This window comes from Homarus americanus, unplaced genomic scaffold (genome assembly GCF_018991925.1).
Source record: "Homarus americanus isolate GMGI-L3 unplaced genomic scaffold, GMGI_Hamer_2.0 scaffold24694, whole genome shotgun sequence".
Classification (NCBI taxonomy): Eukaryota; Metazoa; Arthropoda; class Malacostraca; order Decapoda; family Nephropidae; genus Homarus; species Homarus americanus.
This window is the reverse complement of record NW_024732780.1, coordinates 1291815-1314373: the sequence shown is the minus strand read 5'-3', so window position 1 is coordinate 1314373 and position 22559 is coordinate 1291815.

Sequence of the window (22559 nt, the reverse complement as noted above, 5' to 3'; positions counted from 1 at the left end):
CGATCCGTGATGTTACCGATACGTGATGGATAGTGTGAATCGGCCTTACACGGTGTGGCTAAATGTTGCGTGTATATTGCAGACTGTGTATACTCATGACTGCCTGAAATGTGGACGGTGTACAGTCCAACTTACTCTACGCTTGGTGAAGCAACCTGGTGATGTAAACATTTCAAGGGAGGCTCTTCCTTAGAGGACGGAGGAGGGAAAAGGGGCAGGAAGGCCTGACGAAAAGAGGGAGGGAGGGAGGGGGAAGGAGGGAGAGAGACGCTTCCAGCCTAGCCGGAAGCAGAGAGCGGTGAGAGTTACCTGGAACCCAGAGAGTGATAAACCACCATCACCACCGCCACTAACACCACCGTCGCCATCAAATCATCCACCGCCACTATCACCACCATCATCACCACCGTCGCCGCCGCCACCAGAACATCTGCCACCACCACCACCGCCACTATCACCACTGCTATCGCCAATAGTATGCCACACTATTGCTGCCATTAGACTCCATTATCATCACCTTCTACCATTAAACCACGTTACCATCATTGTTGTCACTAGACCATATCACCACCACCATCACAACCACCACTAGACCATACTACCAGCACCACCACTAGACCATGTCACCACCACCACTAGACCATACTACCATCACCACCAATAGACCACACCACCACCATGACACCATGTCACCATCACCACTAGACTATGTCACCACCACCACCACCACCAGATCAGACTACCACCAACACCACCACTAGACCATACTACCATCGCCACCACTAGACCACAACACCACCACCACCAGACCACACCACCACCACCACCAGACCACACCACCACCAGACCACACCACCACCACTAGACAACACCACCACCAGTAGACCACGCCACCACCACCAGACCACACCACCACCACCACCACCAGACCACACCACCACCAGACCACACCACCACCACCAGACCACACCACCACCACTAGACAACACCACCACCAATAGACCACGCCACCACCATACCACACTACCACCACCACCAATAGACAAACCACCACCAAAGACCACGCCACCACCACCAGACCACACCCCACCACCAGATCACACCACCACCACCAGACCACACCACCACCACCACCAGACCACACACCACCACCATCAACCACCACCACCACCACCACCAACACCACCACCACCAGACCACACCATCACCACCAGACGACACCACCACCATCAGACCACACCACAACCATCAGATCACACCACCACCACCAGACCACACCACCACCACCAGACCACACCACCACCACTGACCCACCACCACCCCACCCACACCACCACCACCAGACCACACCACACCACAGAACCACACCACCACCACCAGACCACACACACCACCACCACCAGACCACACCACCACCCCCCACCACACCACCACCACCAACACACACAACCCACCACCACCCACCACCACCACACACAACCCACCCAACCACACCCACCACCAGACCACACCACCACCATCAGACCACACCACCACCATCAGCCACACCACCACCCACCACCAGATCACACCACCACCATCAGACCACACCACCACCACCAGATCACACCACCACCACAGACCACACCACCACCACCACACCACCACCACCAGACCACACCACCACCATCAGACACACCACACCACCACCACCCCACCAACCACCACCACCAGACACACCATCACCCACACCATCACACCACCAGACACACACCACCACAGATCACACCACCACCACAGACACACACACCACCACCACCAGACCACACACATCAGACCACACCACCACCAATAAACCGCAACGAACTAGCCAAAATGGATATAGGAGGTAGGCTGTTACACTGGATAAATGGTTACCTTACCAACAGAAGTGCTGCTGCACTGTTTCAGGGTTACAAAAGTGAAGTTAAAGATATGCAACTTGGCACCTCCGAGGTGGAGTACTAGTCCCACTTTGTTCAATGTTCTTTTGAATGCATTATTAAATTCAATACAAGACAACCCCAGCAATATCACAAACAGCTATACTGATGATATTTTTATACATACTGTGCATTCTTATACTCACCGTGAAATGCAAACCACCCTGAACCATGTCCATGCAGCCTGTGAGAACCTCGGTCTTATTGTCTCCACTGAGAAAACAGAGTTGTACAACAAACAAGCTGGTAACCGCAAACGCGGCCCCGATAAGTTCAAGATAGGAAACAACACTATTGACTATGTCTTTTCCTTTAAATATCTTGGTGTTTCCGTCCCTTGTACCCTACCTGCCACACAACAGCTAACCCGCCAATGTACTGATAGACTGAAACCTCTTAGAAGTGTAGCGGGGTACAGCCTACATTATGGTGCTAATATTAGAATTGTTAAGACAATGTACCTAGGCTATATAAGATCCCTGATAGATTACCACGCACCAGCCCTGGTCCTTCGTGACGAGAAAAGCATTGACAAGCTCGAAAAAATGGCAAATATGCCCTCAGAATTATCTTAGGATGCCCCATGAGCACTAAACTACTTAATATGAGGAAAGAACTAGGTATAAACCTGTGTCAAAGATAGAATAATAATGAAGTCAACCTGATGATAAGCCTGAGGCTTTTGCATGGTGATCCTGATAACATGGTATCCTTAAAATTGCTAGAATGTATGAACCATGGGACTGGTGAATCTAAATGGATCAAAACTACAGCTACACATATGAAGATGTTTGGACTAGACCATCTGTACAAAGTTGAGACACAACAGCATTGGCGGGCAGTTTCCTTCGATATCACAATACCGACATATCCGCCTAAAAGATTAATTATACGAGGTATTTATCTCCAACATACTTCCAAAGTGAGAGCTCTTGAACACATACACACTCTACACACTGATGATAATATCACAGACCATCTACACTGATGGATCTCTTAACACCGCCAGTGGGAGGGCTGGAAGTCCTATCGTTGTGACTTAACCTAATGGTAATGCAATTAAAAAGGAATTAGAATTATCAACTGGGCATCACTCTGCAAACTGAATTAGTCGCCATACTCACAGCTATTGAATTTATTGAAACCACTGTCCGTGACAGTCTCATCATCACTGACTCTCTATCCTCATTTGCCCTTGACACCCTCAACTCTAAGTTGTTACGCGTTTGTCTCTGAAGCCGGACACAAATATGCGTACCTTGTTTAGCGGGGTGTCAAGGTCAAACTGATGTGGATCCCCTCTCACATAGGCCTCAAAGAACATGACAGAGTTGATGCTCTCGCCAAACTCGCGTCCAACAAAGACACCTTTGAATACAACCTGGGTCTGTCAAAAGAACCTTTAGAACTGTAATTAGGAAGGAACTTATTAATGAATTTGACGCATGTATATGGAGCAAGTAACCAGATCATTAGATTATAAGGTGTTGTAACCGCTTAACTAAGGTTAGGTTATAAGTACCTTTGGCAATATGTCCTTCAAGCAGATGTGAACAAGACTAAATGTTAAGTGTGTGGCCAGACATATGGCCACACACTCGAACACTCGACTGTGTAAAAATAGAACCTTTTAGGGACAATGTCCAAGCACAGTGTGTGAAATGGCACAACACTTGATCTCTAATGACAAGATAGCCGGCATATTAAGATTGTATCCACTTTTTAGCACTTAGTTGCTATATCAGTTCCCATGTATAGAACCAAACACACGATGTGCTTGAATACCTCTCACGCCAATGTAAAAAACAAAGTGTGCGGGCAGACATATGTCTGCCTCACACTCCTGTACTCATACAGTTGCGAATAAGTTACCTTCTATGTATAGAACTAAACACAGAATTTATTTGAAATACTGTGTAACATTCAGTGCCATAATATCCTGACTACGGGGATTAATTATTATGACCCGTTGTAAACTCTACTCTGTAATCCTTTTGCGCTACCGCTCACAGGATGAGTATGGGGTTCACAATTAACTAGCCACTGTAAGTGGCAATTTAAAATTATAGATTAGACCACCACCACCACCACTAGACCACACCACCACCACTAGACCACATGTCTTAGGTCTAGAGGTTCATCCAGATCTGTATTGATTTGATTTTGATTTTGCCGCTTACAGCGGCTACTTTATTGTGCACCCCACATTCATCCTGTGAGCGGTAGCGCAAAAGGATAACAGAGTAGAGTTTACAACGGGTCATAATAATTAAACCCCGTTGTCAGGATATTATGGCACTGAATGTTACACAGTATTTCAATTACATTATCAGATCTGTAGGTCACTTTCTATAGTGGGGATCTGTAGGTCAGTTACTATAGTGGGGATCTGTAGGTCACTTACTATAGTGGGGCTTCTAGGTACTATATAACTCTTGGCCAACAGTTCTCTTATTACTCGAAATTTAGCAATAGTTTACATGTAATCACCTATAAGCTGTTTATAAGTACACAATTGTTGTTGACTGTAATGGACAAGGGCCACATTAGTAACCACTTTAAGTAACACAGAGCGTTATATTCACTCGCCTCACACCATTCTCCTTTACCGTGTCCTCCCTGGAGGTTTGTCTCCCTTCATAAACGGATGTAAGGAGAACTAATTTTAAATTGAAGTACAGTATTATAAATATCTGAGTATAGGATGGGTATGAATAGGGTTGTGGGATGATTATTATACTGGGTTGGCAGTCCAATGGTGTAGGATTCAAATTCTCATTAAGGAAGCAGTATGTGATCGATATCCATACGAGTCAGTACCAGTATTGTAACCCTACTACCATCGGTGTGTTAAAAGTCCAACTGCCTCACAAATATCAAAACCATAAAGTGAGATATACCTGTCCCGTCTCAGTTTGTAGCTCAAGATTTTTAAACCCAAAATGCAATGATATTGGACAAAACTGGTACACAGGAAATGTAAGTATTTATAGAGGCACTGATATGTCCCACATCGTAGGAAACAAGTTCCGGCTTGGGAAAATCCGAGAAACTGGTCAAATTTGATGTTTTATGCCGCCCCCCCCTCAACGTGCGCGTCTTCGGTAACCGGTCCGAATTAATTCATTATAATATATATGTAACTCTTTCAAAATTAGTTTTCCTTCACAATCAACACACTGTAGAATATAGTGGTGTGTAAATGCCATTTTCCTGATATAATTTTCTCGAGCTATATGATACTGAACATTATGAAACATAGTTTTGCAGTGATCCGGACGAGAACAGTGATGACATTGTAAGTATAAATGAAATATGTTTCATCCATATAGATCAAGTAAAAAAAAAGAGATAAAACAATTGTTTATTGACATCAATGACTCACCCCATTAATTGTCACATTCATTAACCTCATCCATTTCTTCATTATCACTGATGACATGAAGACAATGGCCACCAATCTGGTAACATTCCAGGTTGTTCTTCCGACAAGAGCTTCTACTTGAGTTGCAGTCTAATAAGAGACAACAGTGACTCTGGGACAGGCGGTATGGCCGGAAGTAGACGTCCATCAATTAAACACCAACCCCAGTCTTCGGCCCTGATGGTAAGAGACACCTTTCCACTGCTGGACTTGAATACCCTGTATATACTTTCATACTATAGAATTTAGCAGGTGCAGAAGTAGGCAGCAAACTCTGAAACCTTTCCACTGCAACCTTCTCGCAAAATCTTCTTTACCCGAAGGTATTCAAGTCATCTGAAGATTTATCATCATATAAGCACACCAGAGCCTTTTTCTTCCGCGGTTATGGTCTCATCAACTGATTTTCTTGCTGCACTGAAATTCTCGGAATGATCATGGAAGCCTTGGAGTTTTGCATATGTCTTCATAGAGGCATTCTTGCTAATAACATACAGGTGTGATGTGGTGTTGCATCCGAGGACTACATGGATAAAAACAAATATTTGGCCACTGACTTACCAAGTACCAGCTTCACCATCTTGATGCTCCACGTTCGTAGTTTTGATGTTGATTCATTCTTCATGAATATGTTATGAGTGTCCAGATCAGTATAGTAACACAGTAACAATAATAAGTCTGTGTCATCTTACTGTGTCGTCGTCTACCGGCCATTTTTTTTTAAACACTCGGGGCAGCAAGCCCGAAGAGCAATCCCGAATGTCGGGTTACTGTTTGGTAACCCGACAAATGGATTCGTCAAACTCGAATATCAATCCCGAACATCGGGTTACTATTTAGGAACCCGAACGTCGCAATTCGAGAGGGTTGGTACGCCTTATCCAATATAAATGTAAATAAACGGGTTATCAGCGCTCCAAAATCAAAGCAGAAAATGAGCCTAGAAGAAGATAAAAAAAAAAAAAAAAAAAAAAAAAAAAAAAATATATATATATATATATATATATATATATATATATATATATATATATATATATATATATATATATATATATATATATATATATATATATATATATATATATATATATATATATATATGAAAATAAAATCACGAGGAAACGAAACAACAGGCACCTTGGCTTTCGTCTTTATTCAAGACATCTGAAAGATGTCTTGAATAAAACAACTAAATGCTATTTTCATTGTGGATCTACATGAATATATATATATATATATATATATATATATATATATATATATATATATATATATATATATATATATATATATATATATATAAGATCCTCCCCAGATGGGAGGATCTCACCTGACCAATGACCAAACCTGACCTTTTTTTTTATAATTAATGTTTTTTTTTTATAATTAATTTTTTTTTATAATTAATTTTTTTTTTATAATTAATTTTTTTTATACTTAATTTTTTTTTATAATTAATTTTTTTTATAATTAATTTTTTTTATTGGTTAGGTTAGGTTAGGTTAGGTTAGGTTGGATACTTTGGGAAGATCTTCATATGATCACTATATATATATATATATATATATATATATATATATATATATATATATATATATATATATATATATATTTCATGTAAATCCACAATGAAAACGTGGATAAGATAAATCTTGATAAAATCACACGGGAAAATGGAAACAGCAGGTACCTTAACAAATGTGAATAAAGGCGAAAAGCTAAGTGTTCAGAATATATATATATATATATATATATATATATATATATATATATATATATATATATATATATATATATATATATATATATTATATATATTTTTTTTTTTTGAGGATTAGCCCGCAGGCTGGGTCACTGACCCACATCAGGGCCCGGGGGGGCGAAAATGTAATAATAATAATAATTCATATCAAATAAAATTTATAATAAAAAGTAAAATAAAATATTAATGATATTAATGATAATAACAACATTGATAATAATAATAATAAATACAAAGAAATACAAGAATGAAAAAAAAATCAATAGTGAGAAACGCTATATTTATGTTGTGTTGTCATGTAAGAGAAACAATTGAGACCCTGCAATTGTCTGTAAATGAGGCAGAAAGACAGATCAGCAACCTGGGACTTGGTCACAATTTTCGTGATGCCATATGGCATCCATTATCTATATTTTGCGGTAACTATTATATATTAGGTAAATTACTTTTGATAATAGTTTACAAGCTTGTTGCATATTACAGAGAATTTCCTTAAGAAATTTGTCCATAGTATATTTAGCCTTTGTTTATTGTTGTTCCGGTGATGTAAGATAGGACTGACACGATTTAAATCGAGTGATTGAAAACATCATTAATAAATGTTAGCACTTTATTCTAACCCTGAGTTCGAATATTTCTTCTAAAAAAAAATTTTACTTAACCTAATCTAAACTTACAAATATTGGTAGTACCTAAACACAACCGGAACAACAACCACCCAAACAGTGAAATATAGCAGGAGAAATTTTTTCCAGGGTAATTATCAGCGTGGATCACAGATGACACTTGTTGTAAACTATTACCTCAGCAATCTACCTAGTATATTTGGCTCATCTTATATCTTCCCTATATAATATTTTGGCGAATTGGAAATTGCATTACATCTATCTATCACAAACAAAAGTGTGTTACTTACCATACTTGAAGCTATAAGAGGATGATTGTAGGAATGCAATGCTTGATAAAATTGGAGAAGGGCGATGGGGAGACGAAAAATATTCGGAGTTGAAGGTACAACGTAACGAGGGTACACGGCGGTCTCTTAAAAATATATACATTTCCGTTGGAACCGGTTATTAGGACATTTAAATATTTGTTTTCTTTATTATCTCATCTTAATTTCCATATATTGTATTTCAGAGACGTTTTCTATTCATATATAACTAGTTTTCACATTTGGGATAAGTCTTTCGGGTGCCTACCCACACCCGAGGACTTATCCCGAATTTTCCAATAATATTGTCGAACTACCAAATGGTAACCCGACAAAATTTGGTTTAAAAAGTGGATTACTGCTCGGAGGGCGCTTTCGGGTTATTAATAAGTAACCCAAATGTTTATAAAAAATGGCCGTACTTGATTAGGAGATCTGCATCACCATCAGCATGAACAACTTGACAGTCATTCAGCTGTAGGAATTCACCCATCATCTTGAAGAACTTCTTATTGACAGAAAGTTTTCTCTCTTCTGGGTCACTTTCATCTCATCTTTAAATTTGACTACCATTCCTACTTTTCCCTGTGCTCTCCGCTGTTGTGTGGTATCTTTCGTAGACGGTGTTGCATACCCGTCAAATACTCTGATTGCTTGGCCATACTTCCGGGTAACACACTCAGCATATGTTAGGCACACTTACCTATAGGTTGGTGATCCAGGAGGCCACAGCAGGGCCTTGCCATCTATTACATATTATACTTCATTGGTTGGTGTTCCTTGACCAGCTTCATTCAATTTAGACCGAATAGCATGTGCAAGACCTGATTTCTGGGCTTCCCTCATCATGGGAGATTCATCAAGCAGAGCAGGTGGGTAGCAACATAACTCAAAGTTAAACAGCATTATCAGATGCTTTTACTGCAACCACCAACCACAGGAATGTCTACTATATTGGATTTCAAGTTGACTTACGTGACCCAGGACACAATTCAAACTTCCCTTTGTCTCTAATCACCTTACGTAACTTTAAAATGTCCACCAGAAAATAATGGGCAGGATTTTATATTTTTTTATACTGATTGAAATAATGGAAAGACTGACATTACATAGCATGTAGTAATTTAATACAAATAATATGTAATCTTCCCAGGCAGTGGCTGGACTTAACATGCTTATTGATAATTTTCTGATCTCTAACGACACAACAAAGGCCCAGTATCTTTGGGAACATGACAATACATACCAAGTTAAAATACTGGCAAAATTTCGTATGATTAGTGTCGGCAGAGTTTTACAGCTTGGAAGGCTGTTCATATTGAGCGATGCTGTAATGTGTGAAATGAATCTATTTGCATCTATAAAACTGTTTACCATATACATATTATTACCCTTGTAAATTGTGTTCTTCACTTCAGAATAGTCGAAACTGCACGTCATGGTGAGCGGAGGGCGTCTTCCCCTGTGTTTCATTACTGTCGTCGAGCAAAATAAAATTTCATAATTTATGTCTCTCTTTACATATCGTAGGCCTCAGCGATGGTAAGTTAAGGCTCCATATCGGAACAATTTTTTTTTGTTTTTAACAATTAAAAGCAATTTTATATTTCATATAAAGTTGCATTTTTCATCGTTTGAATAAAAATCAACGTCGGATTTCCCAGACCACCTCACAGTGTTGCTGATTCACATAAAATTTTTCGCCATCTCAGAAATTACAGGTTTTCACGACAATCTGCTGACATTCCTAAGGGATAAAATAGGGTTGTCGCTTTACATCATTTTTATTCATCCCAAAACTTTTCGTGTTGAAAACTGTGTATGTGTGTGTGTGTTCATCTCGTGGTGAATCTGTGTATACACATATGAGCAAGTAAATATTATTCTAATCCTTTTATAAATTCATACAAGTTTGACATACCACAAGAAGATAAGAAATGCCTCCCCAATGAATAAGGATGTAGTGAACACCCCCAGACACGCTTCCTTTCCCCGCCCTGTCCACAGAAAACTAGAATATTAGGAACACACACTGCTATAATAATAATATGCAGTGGGGGGGACCTGGAGCCTCAAGGACCAGGTGGCACTAAATGAAAAAGAAGTTGAACCCAAGTGCCCGATGATTAAACGTACCCTAACAACCAAGTTAACAGTGTGGTTTAAATGGATATTTCAACATACCTGCTGATAGCGGCTATGTCCTACTTAAAAAATAATTAGACAAATGGGATCGCGTGACAACTACCAATCCCTGCTTATTACACCAGATATTTAAATACCCTAACCTAACCTAACCTAACCTAACCTAACCTAACCTAACCTAACCCTCCCATATAGCATTATGGTAAAATAAGCAGGGGCTCCTAAGCCTCATAAGATCCGACAAATAGTGTGAAATACATTTTAGTAACGCCACTGTATCAGACATGTACAGTACGTACACAAGACTATAAAATAGGTCACCCACTTACTGCTATAAAATAGTTCACCCACTTACTGCCATAAAATAGTTCACCCACTTAGTCATAAAATAGTTCACCCACTTACTGCTATAAAATAGTTCACCCACTTACTGTCATAAAATAGGTCACCCACTTACTGTCATAAAATAGGTCACCCACTCACTTACTGCCATAAAATAGTTCACCCATTTACTGCCATAAAATAGTTCACCCACTTACTTACTGCCATAAAATAGGTCACCCACTTACTTACTGTCATAAAATAGGTCACCCACTTACTGTCATAAAATAGTTCATCCACTTACTTACTGCCATAAAATAGTTCACCCACTTACTGTCATAAAATAGGTCACCCACTTGCTGCCATACAATATAGTTCACCCACTTGTTACTATAATACGGCTTAGCCCAATCACTGCCATAAATATACTACTATATGGTGGGGCACTCGTACACTACTGTACAATAAAAATTAGACATGTACACGCTACCATAATATGGAACACCAGCGCTCTACCCTAATAACATGTGGTAATGTATCACCATGCAACAGATTTCTTATATAACTGTGTATCCCATATATTATGTATCAGCATGTATTATGTATCCCATATATTATGTAGCAGCATGTATTATGAACCACCATGTATTTTTAATCAGCATGTATTATGTATCACCGTGTAAAATGTACCAGCAAGTATTATGTATCGAATGTATTATCTATCACCATGTATTATGTATGAACATGAATTATGAACCACCATGTATTATGTGATGTCATGTTTTATGTACCCAAATCTATTATGTATAACTATGTAATATATCACCATACATGTAACGATGTATCAACAGGTAACAATTTAACAGCAGGTAACAATGTATCGGCAGGTAACGCTGTATCACCAGGTAACAATGTATCAGCAATGTAGTAGGTAGTAGGCAGCTACCAAACAGGGAGGTACTACCGCCTGGGAAGATATTGGAAGCATAATGTATTGTCTAATGGTAGACCCTGCTGCTATATGGCATCACGAAAATTGTGACCAAATCTCAGGTTGCTAATCTGACTTTCTGCCTCATTTACACACAATTGCAGGGTCTCAATTGTTTCTCTTACTATTGACAACACAACATATTGTTTCTCACTTTTGATCTTTATTATTATTATTATTAATATTATTATTATTATTATTATTATTGTTATTATTATTATTATGATTGTTATTATTATTATTATTATTATTATTATTATTTATTATTATTATTATTATTATTATTATTTATTATTATTATTATTATTATTGTTATTATTATTATTATTATTATTATTATTGTTATTATTATTATTATTATTATTATTATTATTATTATTATTATTATTATTATTATTATTATTATTGTTATTATTATTATTGTTGTTGTTGTTGTTACTGTATTATTATTACCGTGTTGCTATTATTATTACCATTATTATTTTATTATTTTATTTTCAATTTTGTTTTAAATTTTTTATTTACTATGAATTTTTATTAATAGTAGTAGAACTACATTTTCGCCACCCCCAAGGCCCCGTTGTGGGTCAGTGACCTGTGCCCGGGTAGGCTAATCCCTGTATCAGCAGGTAACAATGTAACAGGAGGGTAATGCATCAGCAGGCAACAATGTAACAGCAGGCAACTATGTGTCAGCAAGTAACAATGTATCAGCAGGTAACAATGCATCAGCAGGTTAAATTGTATCAGCAGGTAACAATGTATCAACAGGTAACACTGTATCTTGTTACGCCGTCTCTTAATTTACTTTAATATCCAGGTTCTAGGCGTAACCAAACAAAAAAAGTGAAGTAAATCAAAAGGGAATAAAAATAAATAAAGTAAACCTTTAAGAATTTAATTAAATTAAATACTAACACAATAAAGAGCCTCGTAGGCTGTCACAACAAATTGATTCAGTATCGAAACTTTTAAGACACAAATGATACCAAAACATCGAAACATCAAAAGAACTGATTAAACATATAGAATAAAAATAAAGCACTGGATTACGTTAACACTGCATAAACATATAATATAACTAACACTGAAATTAACTATCGTGAAACAACGCTGAGTTACTAAATGTAACTAAGCAAGCACTGATGGACACATAAGAGACATGAATAGGTACTCACATAGATATACCACATTGGTGGCGACAGGAATAACACAGAAATGAAATAAAGTATAAGTAACAGGTGACAGGTGTCACTCAAAAGAACGTGGACTGAATGACAAGAGGACTGGGCTCAACTCCTTCTGCTGGTGGGTACTCTATATAAGGTCGGCTCCAGCCAGTGCAACACGCTGGTGAAACATGGGTCGTTTAACGATGCAGATGGTCGCTAGAGAAACAAAGAATGTTTGTTTCAATACTAAATGAAGAAATAAGATGGGCTTGAACAAATAATGACAGTTAAAACCTTAACAGCACAGGGTAAGGTGACTAGAATATATAATAGTAAATATAACACATCATTACAGGAATAATATGGAACAACATTGAAGCATGTTATAAAAAATAATAGAAAAATACGACACTGTCTTAACAATCTGCAGGTTCTCAACTGGCTCAGCCATGTTAATAATAATGTTATTATCCATTCTGTATCTGTGTTTTTTTGGCTAAATAAACTGTTTCAATTCAATTCAATACAATGTATCACCAGGTAACATTGTATCTGCAGGTAAAATTGTATCGGCAGGTAACAGTGTATCAACAAGTAACAATGTATCATTATGTAAAATGTATCACCAGGTAACAATATATCACTAGGTTACAATATCACAATACACCGCTGAACCACTCTGACGGTCCGATTGACCCAACGTACTCACCCACACCTGGAGAGAAATTACACACACACACACACACACACACACCTTCTCCCCACCTAATTATTATATATCATATTTGTATCACACATGTTACTTGTATATTATTTGTAATTCAGGTTACCCCGATTATGTAACTGTTTTCAGCCTTCAGGCTGCCATGCTCTTTTAATAAACCGTTATTCATTATTATTATTATTATTATTATTATTATTATTATTATTATTATTATTATTATTATTATTATTATTATTATTATTATTATTATTATTATTATTATTATTATTATTATCATTATTATTATTATTATTATTATCTCACACACACACACACACACAACATAGAACTGACTCGTGGGTCAGCTTCACCATCAGCTGTATCAGGAAGTAATTTTCACCAGTTTTATTACTTGCCAATGAAAGATAATTACCTCATACAGGTGTTGCCAACCCCTGTGACTCTCCCTGCTTCATAATTGGCTACATATACCCGTCCGCCCAGCCCATACAGCTGCCGCAGCGGGGTAAAAATTCGAAACTTTCGATTTTTACCGCTCGATCAATTTGTTTCACTAGTAAACACATTTTAAATAAGGCTTAAGCGAAGTCAAGTTAGAAACGAAATATTTTGATCCCGTATAATAGAATATCTTTCTCGGCAAGCAGAATTAGAGAAGATTTCTGCATGAGGGACAATATGAGAAGTATTTCTGCATGAGGGACAATAGGAGAAGTATTGCTGCATGAGAGACAATAAGAAAAGTATTTTTGCATGGTGGACAATAAGAGAAGTATTACTGCATGTGGGGCAATAAGAGGATTACTGCATGAGGGGCAATAGGAGAAGTATTAATGCTTGAGGGACAATAAGAGAAGTATTAACGCTTGAGGGACAATAGGAGAAGTATTAATGCTTGAGGGACAATAGGAGAAGTATTAATGCTTGAGGGACAATAAGAGAAGTATTAATGCTTTAGGGACAATAAGAGGATTACCGCATGAGGGACAATAGGAGAAGTATTATTGCTTGAGGGACAATAAGAGAAGTATTACTGCATGAGGGACAATAAGAGAAGGATAACTGCATGTGGAACAATAAGAGAAGTATTATTGCTTGAGGGACAATAAGAGAAGTATTACTGCATGAGGGACAATAAGATAAGGATTACTGCAGGTGGGACAATAAGAGTAGTATTACTGCATGAGGGACAATAAGAGAAGTATTTATGCTCGAGGGACAATAAGAGAAATATTACTGCATGTGAGGCAATAAGAGAAGTATTACTTCACGAAGGACAATAAAAAAGTATTACTGCAAGCGGGACAATAAGAAAAGTATGACTCATTAGGGATAATAAGTATCACTGTATGGGAGACAATAAGAGAAGTATTATTGCAGGAGAGACAATAAGTTTCATTGTATGGGGAACAATAAGAGAAGTATTACTGGAGGAGAGACAATGAGTTTTACTGTATGGGGGACAAGACAAGTATTATTGCAGGAGGGGCCGCTGTCCTGACTAGCTCTTCTTCTAGTAAATCCGTCTGGTCCTTAACCAAAAACATCTGTAATAACTTCTGCACTCCCTCTTTTCCTCCTCCCTTCCGACCTGATAACTCTAAAGCCAACCCTCTCCCTGATAAAGCCAATCTCTTTGGCACCTTATTCTCCTCTAACTCCACCCTAGACGATTCCAACTCTATCCCTCCTACTCCTGCTCCTCCTATGCACTTTCCTATAATCTCCACTCGTAGGGTTGCTGGTGTGTTATCCAGGTTGGATGTGAGTAAGGCGTATGGACCGGACGGAATACCCCCTCGTGTTCTGAGGGAGTGTGCTGAAGTTCTGGCCCCTGTGCTTGCCCGCCCCTTTCGCCTTTGCCTAAAAACCCAAACTTTTCCTTCTTCTTGGAAGCATGCCTCGGTTCAGCCCATCCTGAAGAAGGGTGACCGTTCTAATTCCCCAAACTATCGCCCCATTGCCCTAACTTCATCCCTCTCTAAAATTTTCGAAACTATCTTAAATTTTCATTTTCTCCGTCACCTTGAACGCCATTCTCTTTTGTCGAATCACCAGTATGGCTTTCGCCAGGCGAGATCTAATGGTGATCTGCTCTCCTACTGCACCTATCTCCAGTCATCCTCTCTTAGGGTTTATGGGGAAACTTTCATCGTGGCTCTCGACATCTCCAAAGCATTTGACAGGGTATGACAAAAGTCTTTGCTTTCTAAACTTCCCTCTTATGGTTTCTTTCCCCCACTTTGTTCTCTAATTTGCAGCTTCCTTGAGAACCGATCCATGGGATCCATGGCAGTTGTTGTCGAGGGATCGATCTCTCGCTCTTTCTCTACCAGTAGTGGTGTCCCACAGGGTTCTGTTCTTTCACCTACTCTCTTCCTTCTTTTTATTAATGATTTACTTCACACTACGACTAATTCTATCAATACTTACGCTGATGATTCTACTCTTCACTCTTCCTCACATTTTCCCCTTCCCCCTAATTCTCAACTAGATCTGTTTCTGGAGCTGATATCATTACATCTATCATTACGGATCTGTGCAGCATCTCCAAATGGGGAGGTAGAAACTTGGTGAAATTCACTACGTAGTAATAAAATTCAGTATTTACCAATTACACTTTTCAAATTAGATGATCTCCCACCAATCACATTTCAGAACGCAATCATTCTGCCAAATTCTAAAATAGATATGCTAGGCCTCACCATTTCCTCTAATATGCCATGGAAGCCACACATCCACAACACTGCTCAATCTGCCTCCCGAAAACTGGGAATGCTGTACAGATGCCATAGCTACTTCACTCCTGAGCAGTTGCTTCAATTATAAGGGGTTCATTCGTCCTAATTTGGAGTACTGATCTCATATATGGGGTGGCTCTTTATCTGTCCAACTGTTAGATAGGATGAAATCAAAGGTATTTCGTCTTATTAACTCTCCTCCTTTATCTTTTTATTTAATTATTTTATTGTTTATTTTTTTTCGGGCATTAGCCCACCGGGGCACAGACAATTTTATGGCCCACTTCAAGGCCTGGTGGAAAAAAAAATAATTATAGTAATAATAAAATAATAATAATAGCAATACAATTAATAAAACCATATAAATTATAGTATTGATAATAATAATAATAATAATACGGTAATAATAGTAATAATAATAATAATAATAATAGTAGAAATAAAGAGCCAGAAATAAATACAAAAATTAAAAAATATCAATAGTGAGAAATTATTTATATATTTTGTGTTGTCAAAGTAAGAAGAGAAACAATTGAGATCCTGCAATTGTGTGTAAATGTGGCAGAGTCAGATCAGCAACCTGGGACTTTGTCACAATTTTTGATAATCTTTATACCATTTCTCTTCACCGCAATGTTGCTTCGCATTCTCTCATTTACAGGTACAGTACTTTAACGGCCACACTAGAATAACCCCTTATAGTACATCTGTGTTTCCATACTCATGCAATCAGTCTCACTTCAAAAAGCTGGTTTCCGGGGCATCTTCGAGGTGTGGATTAAAATATCTTTTCCTTTCCATTTTAATTTCTTTTTACTCTTATTTTTTCGCCCCCTAGGCCCCATTGTGGGTCGATGACTTGTGCCCGGGTGGGCTATTCCCGTAAAAAAAAAAGAAAAAGAAAAAGTATTACTGCATGAAGGACGTTAAGAGAAGTATTACTGTACTGTATGTGGGACAATAAATTTTACTGCATAAGGAAGAATAAGTGATGTATTACTGCATGAGGGATGATAAGAGAGGTATAAGTGTATGCGGGACAATAAGAGAAGTACTGTATTACTGCATAAGGGACAATAAGTGAAGTATTACTGCATGATGTACAATAAGTGAAGTATTACTGCATGAAGTGCAATAAGTGAAGTATTGCTGCATGAAGTAAAATAAATGAAGTATTGCTCCATCAAGTACAATAAGTGAAGTATTGCTGCATGAAGTACAATAAGTGAAGTATTGCTGCATGAAGTAAAATAAATGAAGTATTGCTGCATGATGGACAATTAGATAAGCATTACTACATGAGGGATAATAAGATAAGTATTACTGCATGAGGGACAATAAGTATTATTACATGAGGGACAATAAGATAAGTATTACTGCCAGAGGGACAATAGTTTTATGCGGAACAATATGTGAAGTAGTACTGCATGAGAGCCAATAATATAAGTATTACTGCATGGGGGCAATAAGTATTAGTGCATGAGAGACAATAAGAGAAACATTACTGCATGAGAGACAATAAGAGAAGCATTACTGCATGAGGGATAATAAGTATTATTACTGCATGAGAGACAATAAGTATTACTGTATGAGAGACAATAAGTATTATTACTGTATGAGGGACAATAATTATTATTGCATAATGGACAATACCGGGGTAAGTGAAATATTACTGCATGGGAGAAAATATGAGAAGCATTACTGCATGAGAGATAATAAGTAAAGCATTACTGCATGAGGGACAATAAGTATTACTGCATGAGGGATAATAAGTGAAATATTACTGCATGAAAGACAATAACAGAAGCATTACTGCATGAGATACAATAAGAGAAGCATTACTGCATGAGGGACAATAAGTATTACTGCATGAAGGGCAATAAGTATTAGTGCATGAAGGGCAATGAGTATTATTCTATGAGGGACAATAAGTATTACTCCATGAAGGACAATAAGTGAAATATTATTGCATGTTGGAGAATAAGTATTACTGCAAGGGGGACAATAAGTGAAATTTACTGCATGTGGGACAATAAGTATTACTGCATGGGGGACAATAAGTGAAATATTAGTGCATGTGAGACAATAAGTATTACTGCATTGGCGGACAATAAGTGAAATATTACTGCATGTTGGAGAATAAGTATTACTGCAAGGGGGACAATAAGTGAAATTTACTGCATGTGGGACAATAAGTGAAATTTACTGCATGTGGGACAATAAGTATTACTGCATGGGGGACAATAAGTATTCTGCATGAGGGACAATAAGATAAGTATTACTGCATGAGGGATAATAAGTATTATTACTGCATGAGGGACAATAATTATTATTGCATGAGCGACAATGAGTGAAACATTACTGCATGAGCGACAATAAGAGAAGCATTACTGCATGAGAGATAATAAGTAAAGTATTACTGCATGGGGGACAATAACTACTTCTTTTTGAGGGATAATAAGAGAAGAATTACTGCAAGAGGGATAAAAAGTAAAGTACTGCATCATGGATAATAAGTATTAATGCATGAGGGACAATGAGATAATATTACTGCGTGAGGGGCAGTAAGTATTAGTACATGAGGGGCAATGATTATTATTGTATGAAGGACCATAAGTATTACTTAATGAAGGACAATAAGTAAAATATTACTGCATGAGGGACAATAAGTATTACTGTATTGGCAGACAATAAGTGAAATATAACTGCATGTGGGACAATAAGTATTACTGTATGGGGGACAATAAGTATTCTGCATGAGGGACAATGAGTATTACTGCATGGGGGATAATAAGTATTCTGCATGGGGGACAAAAAGTATTACTGCATGGGGGACAATATGTGAAATATTACTGAATGAGGGACAATACGTATTACTGCATGGGGGACTATAAGTATTCTGTATGAGGGACAATAAGTAAAACTGCATGGGGGACAATAAGTATTCAGCATGAGGGACAATAAGTATTACTGCATGGGGGATAATAAGTATTCTGCATGGGGGGCAATAAGTATTACTGCATGGGGGACAATGAGTATTACTGCATGAGGAACAATGAATATTACTGCGTGAGGGACAATAAGTATTACTGCATGAGGGACAATAAGTATTACTGCATGGGGGACAATGAGTATTACTGCATGAGGAACAATGAGTATTACTGCATGAGGGACAATAAGTATTACTTCATGAGGGACTGTAACTGAAGTATAAGTGCATGATTGACAATAAATATTACTGCATGAGGGAAAATAAGTATTACTGCATGAGGGACATTAAGTATTACTTCATGAGGGACAATAAGTTTTGCTGCATGAGGGACAATAACTGAAGTATAAGTGCATGTGGGACAATAAATATTACTTCATGAGGGAAAATAAATATTACTGCATGAGGGACAATAAGTGAAGTATTGCTGCACGAGGGACAATAAATTTTACTGCATGAGGGACAATAACTGAAGTATAGGTGCATGAGGGACAATAAATATTACTGCATGAGGGACAATAAGTATTACTGCATGAGGGACATTAAGTATTACTTCATGAGGGACAATAAGTATTACTGCATGTGGGACAATAAATATTACTGCATGAGGGACAATAAATATTATTTCATGAGGGACAGTAACTGAAGTATAAGTGCATGATTGACAATAAATATTACTGCATGAGGGAAAATAAGTATTACTGCATGAGGGACATTAAGTATTACTTCATGAGGGACAATAAGTATTACTGCATGAGGGACTATAAGTATTACTGCATGAGGGACAATAAGTATTACTTCATGAGGGACAATAACTATAACTGCATGAGGGACAATAAGTATTACTTCATGAGGGCCAATAAGTATTACTGCATGAGGGACAATAAGTATTACTTCATGAGGGACAATAAGTATTACTGCATGAAGGACAATAAGTATTACTTCATGAGGGACAGTAACTGAAGCATATGTGCATGAGGGACAATAAGTATTACTGCATGAGGGACAATAAGTATTACTTCATGAGGGACAGTAACTGAAGTATATGTGCATGAGGGACATAAATATTACTGCATGAGGGAAAATAAGTAATACTGCATGAGGGACATTAAGTATTACTTCGTAAGGGACAATAAGTATTACTGCATGAGGTACAATAAGTATTACTGCATGAGGGACAAAAAGTATTACTTCATGAATGAGAATAAATATTACTGCATGAGGGACAATAAATATTACTGCATGAAGGGCAATAAGTATTAGTGCATGAAGGGCAATGAGTATTATTCTATGAGGGACAATAATTATTACTACATGAAGGACAAAAAGTAAAATATGACTGCATGAGGGACAATAAGTATTACTGCATTAGCGGACAATAAGTGAAATTTAACTGCATGTGGAACAATAAGTAATACTTCATGGGGGACAATACGTGAAATATTACTGATTGAGGGGCAATAAGTATTATTGCATGGGGGACAATGAGTATTACTGCATGGGGGATAATAAGTATTCTGCATGGGGGAAAAAAGTATTACTGCATAGGGGACAATATGTGAAATATTACTGGATGAAGGTCAATAAGTATTACTGCATGGGGGACAATAAGTATTCTGCATGAGGGACAATAAGTATTACTGCATGGGGGATAATAAGTATTCTGCATGGGGGACAAAAATTATTACTGCATGGGGGACAATATGTGAAATATTACTGAATGAGGGGCAATAAGTATTATTGCATCGGGGACTATAAGTATTCTGCATGAGGGACAATAAGTATTACTGCATGAGGGACAATAGGTATTACTTCATGAGGGACAATAAATATTACTGCATGAGGGACAATAAGTATTACTGCATGAAGGACAATAAGTATTACTGCATGAGGGACAATAAGTATTACTGCATGAAGGACAATAAGTATTACTGCATGACGGACAATATGATATGTATTACTGCATGAGGGAGAATAAGTATTACTGCATGAGCGACAATAAATGAAGTATCACTGCATGAGGGGAAAATAAGTATTATTGCATAAGGGACATTAAGTATTACTCTTGAGGTACCTTAAGTATTAATGCATGAGGGACCATAAGTGTTACTGCGTGAGAGACAATAAGTATTACTGCATGAAGGACAATAAGTATTAGTGCACGAGGGACGATACATATTATTACTGTACATGAAGGACAATAAGTATTACTGCATGAGAGACAATAAGTATTACTTTATGGGGGACAATAAGTATTCTGCATGAGGGACAATAAGTATTGCTGCATGGGGGACAATATGTGAAATATTACTGATTGAGGGGCAATAAGTATTATTGCATGGGGGACAATGAGTATTACTGCATGGGGGATAATAAGTATTCTGCATGGGGGAAAAAAGTATTACTGCATAGGGGACAATATGTGAAATATTACTGGATGAAGGTCAATAAGTATTACTGCATGGGGGACAATAAGTATTCTGCATGAGGGACAATAAGTATTACTGCATGGGGGATAATAAGTATTCTGCATGGGGGACAAAAATTATTACTGCATGGGGGACAATATGTGAAATATTACTGAATGAGGGGCAATAAGTATTATTGCATCGGGGACTATAAGTATTCTGCATGAGGGACAATAAGTATTACTGCATGAGGGACAATAGGTATTACTTCATGAGGGACAATAAATATTACTGCATGAGGGACAATAAGTATTACTGCATGAGGGACAATAAATATTACTGCATGAGGGACAATAAGTATTACTTCATGATGGACAATAAGTATTATTGCATGAGGGACAATAAGTATTACTGCATGAAGGACAATAAGTATTACTGCATGAGGGACAATAAGTATTACTGCATGAAGGACAATAAGTATTACTGCATGACGGACAATATGATATGTATTACTGCATGAGGGAGAATAAGTATTACTGCATGAGCGACAATAAATGAAGTATCACTGCATGAGGGGAAAATAAGTATTATTGCATAAGGGACATTAAGTATTACTCTTGAGGTACCTTAAGTATTAATGCATGAGGGACCATAAGTGTTACTGCGTGAGAGACAATAAGTATTACTGCATGAAGGACAATAAGTATTAGTGCACGAGGGACGATACATATTATTACTGTACATGAAGGACAATAAGTATTACTGCATGAGAGACAATAAGTATTACTGCATGAGGGACAACAAGTATTACTGCATGAGGGACTATAAGTGAAGCATAACTGCATGAGTGACAATAAGGATAACTGCATGAAGGACAATAACATAAGTATTACTGCATAAGGGACAATAAGCATTAATGCATGGGGGGATAATAACAAGTATAAGTACATGAGGGACAATTAATATTACTGCATGAGGGACAATAAA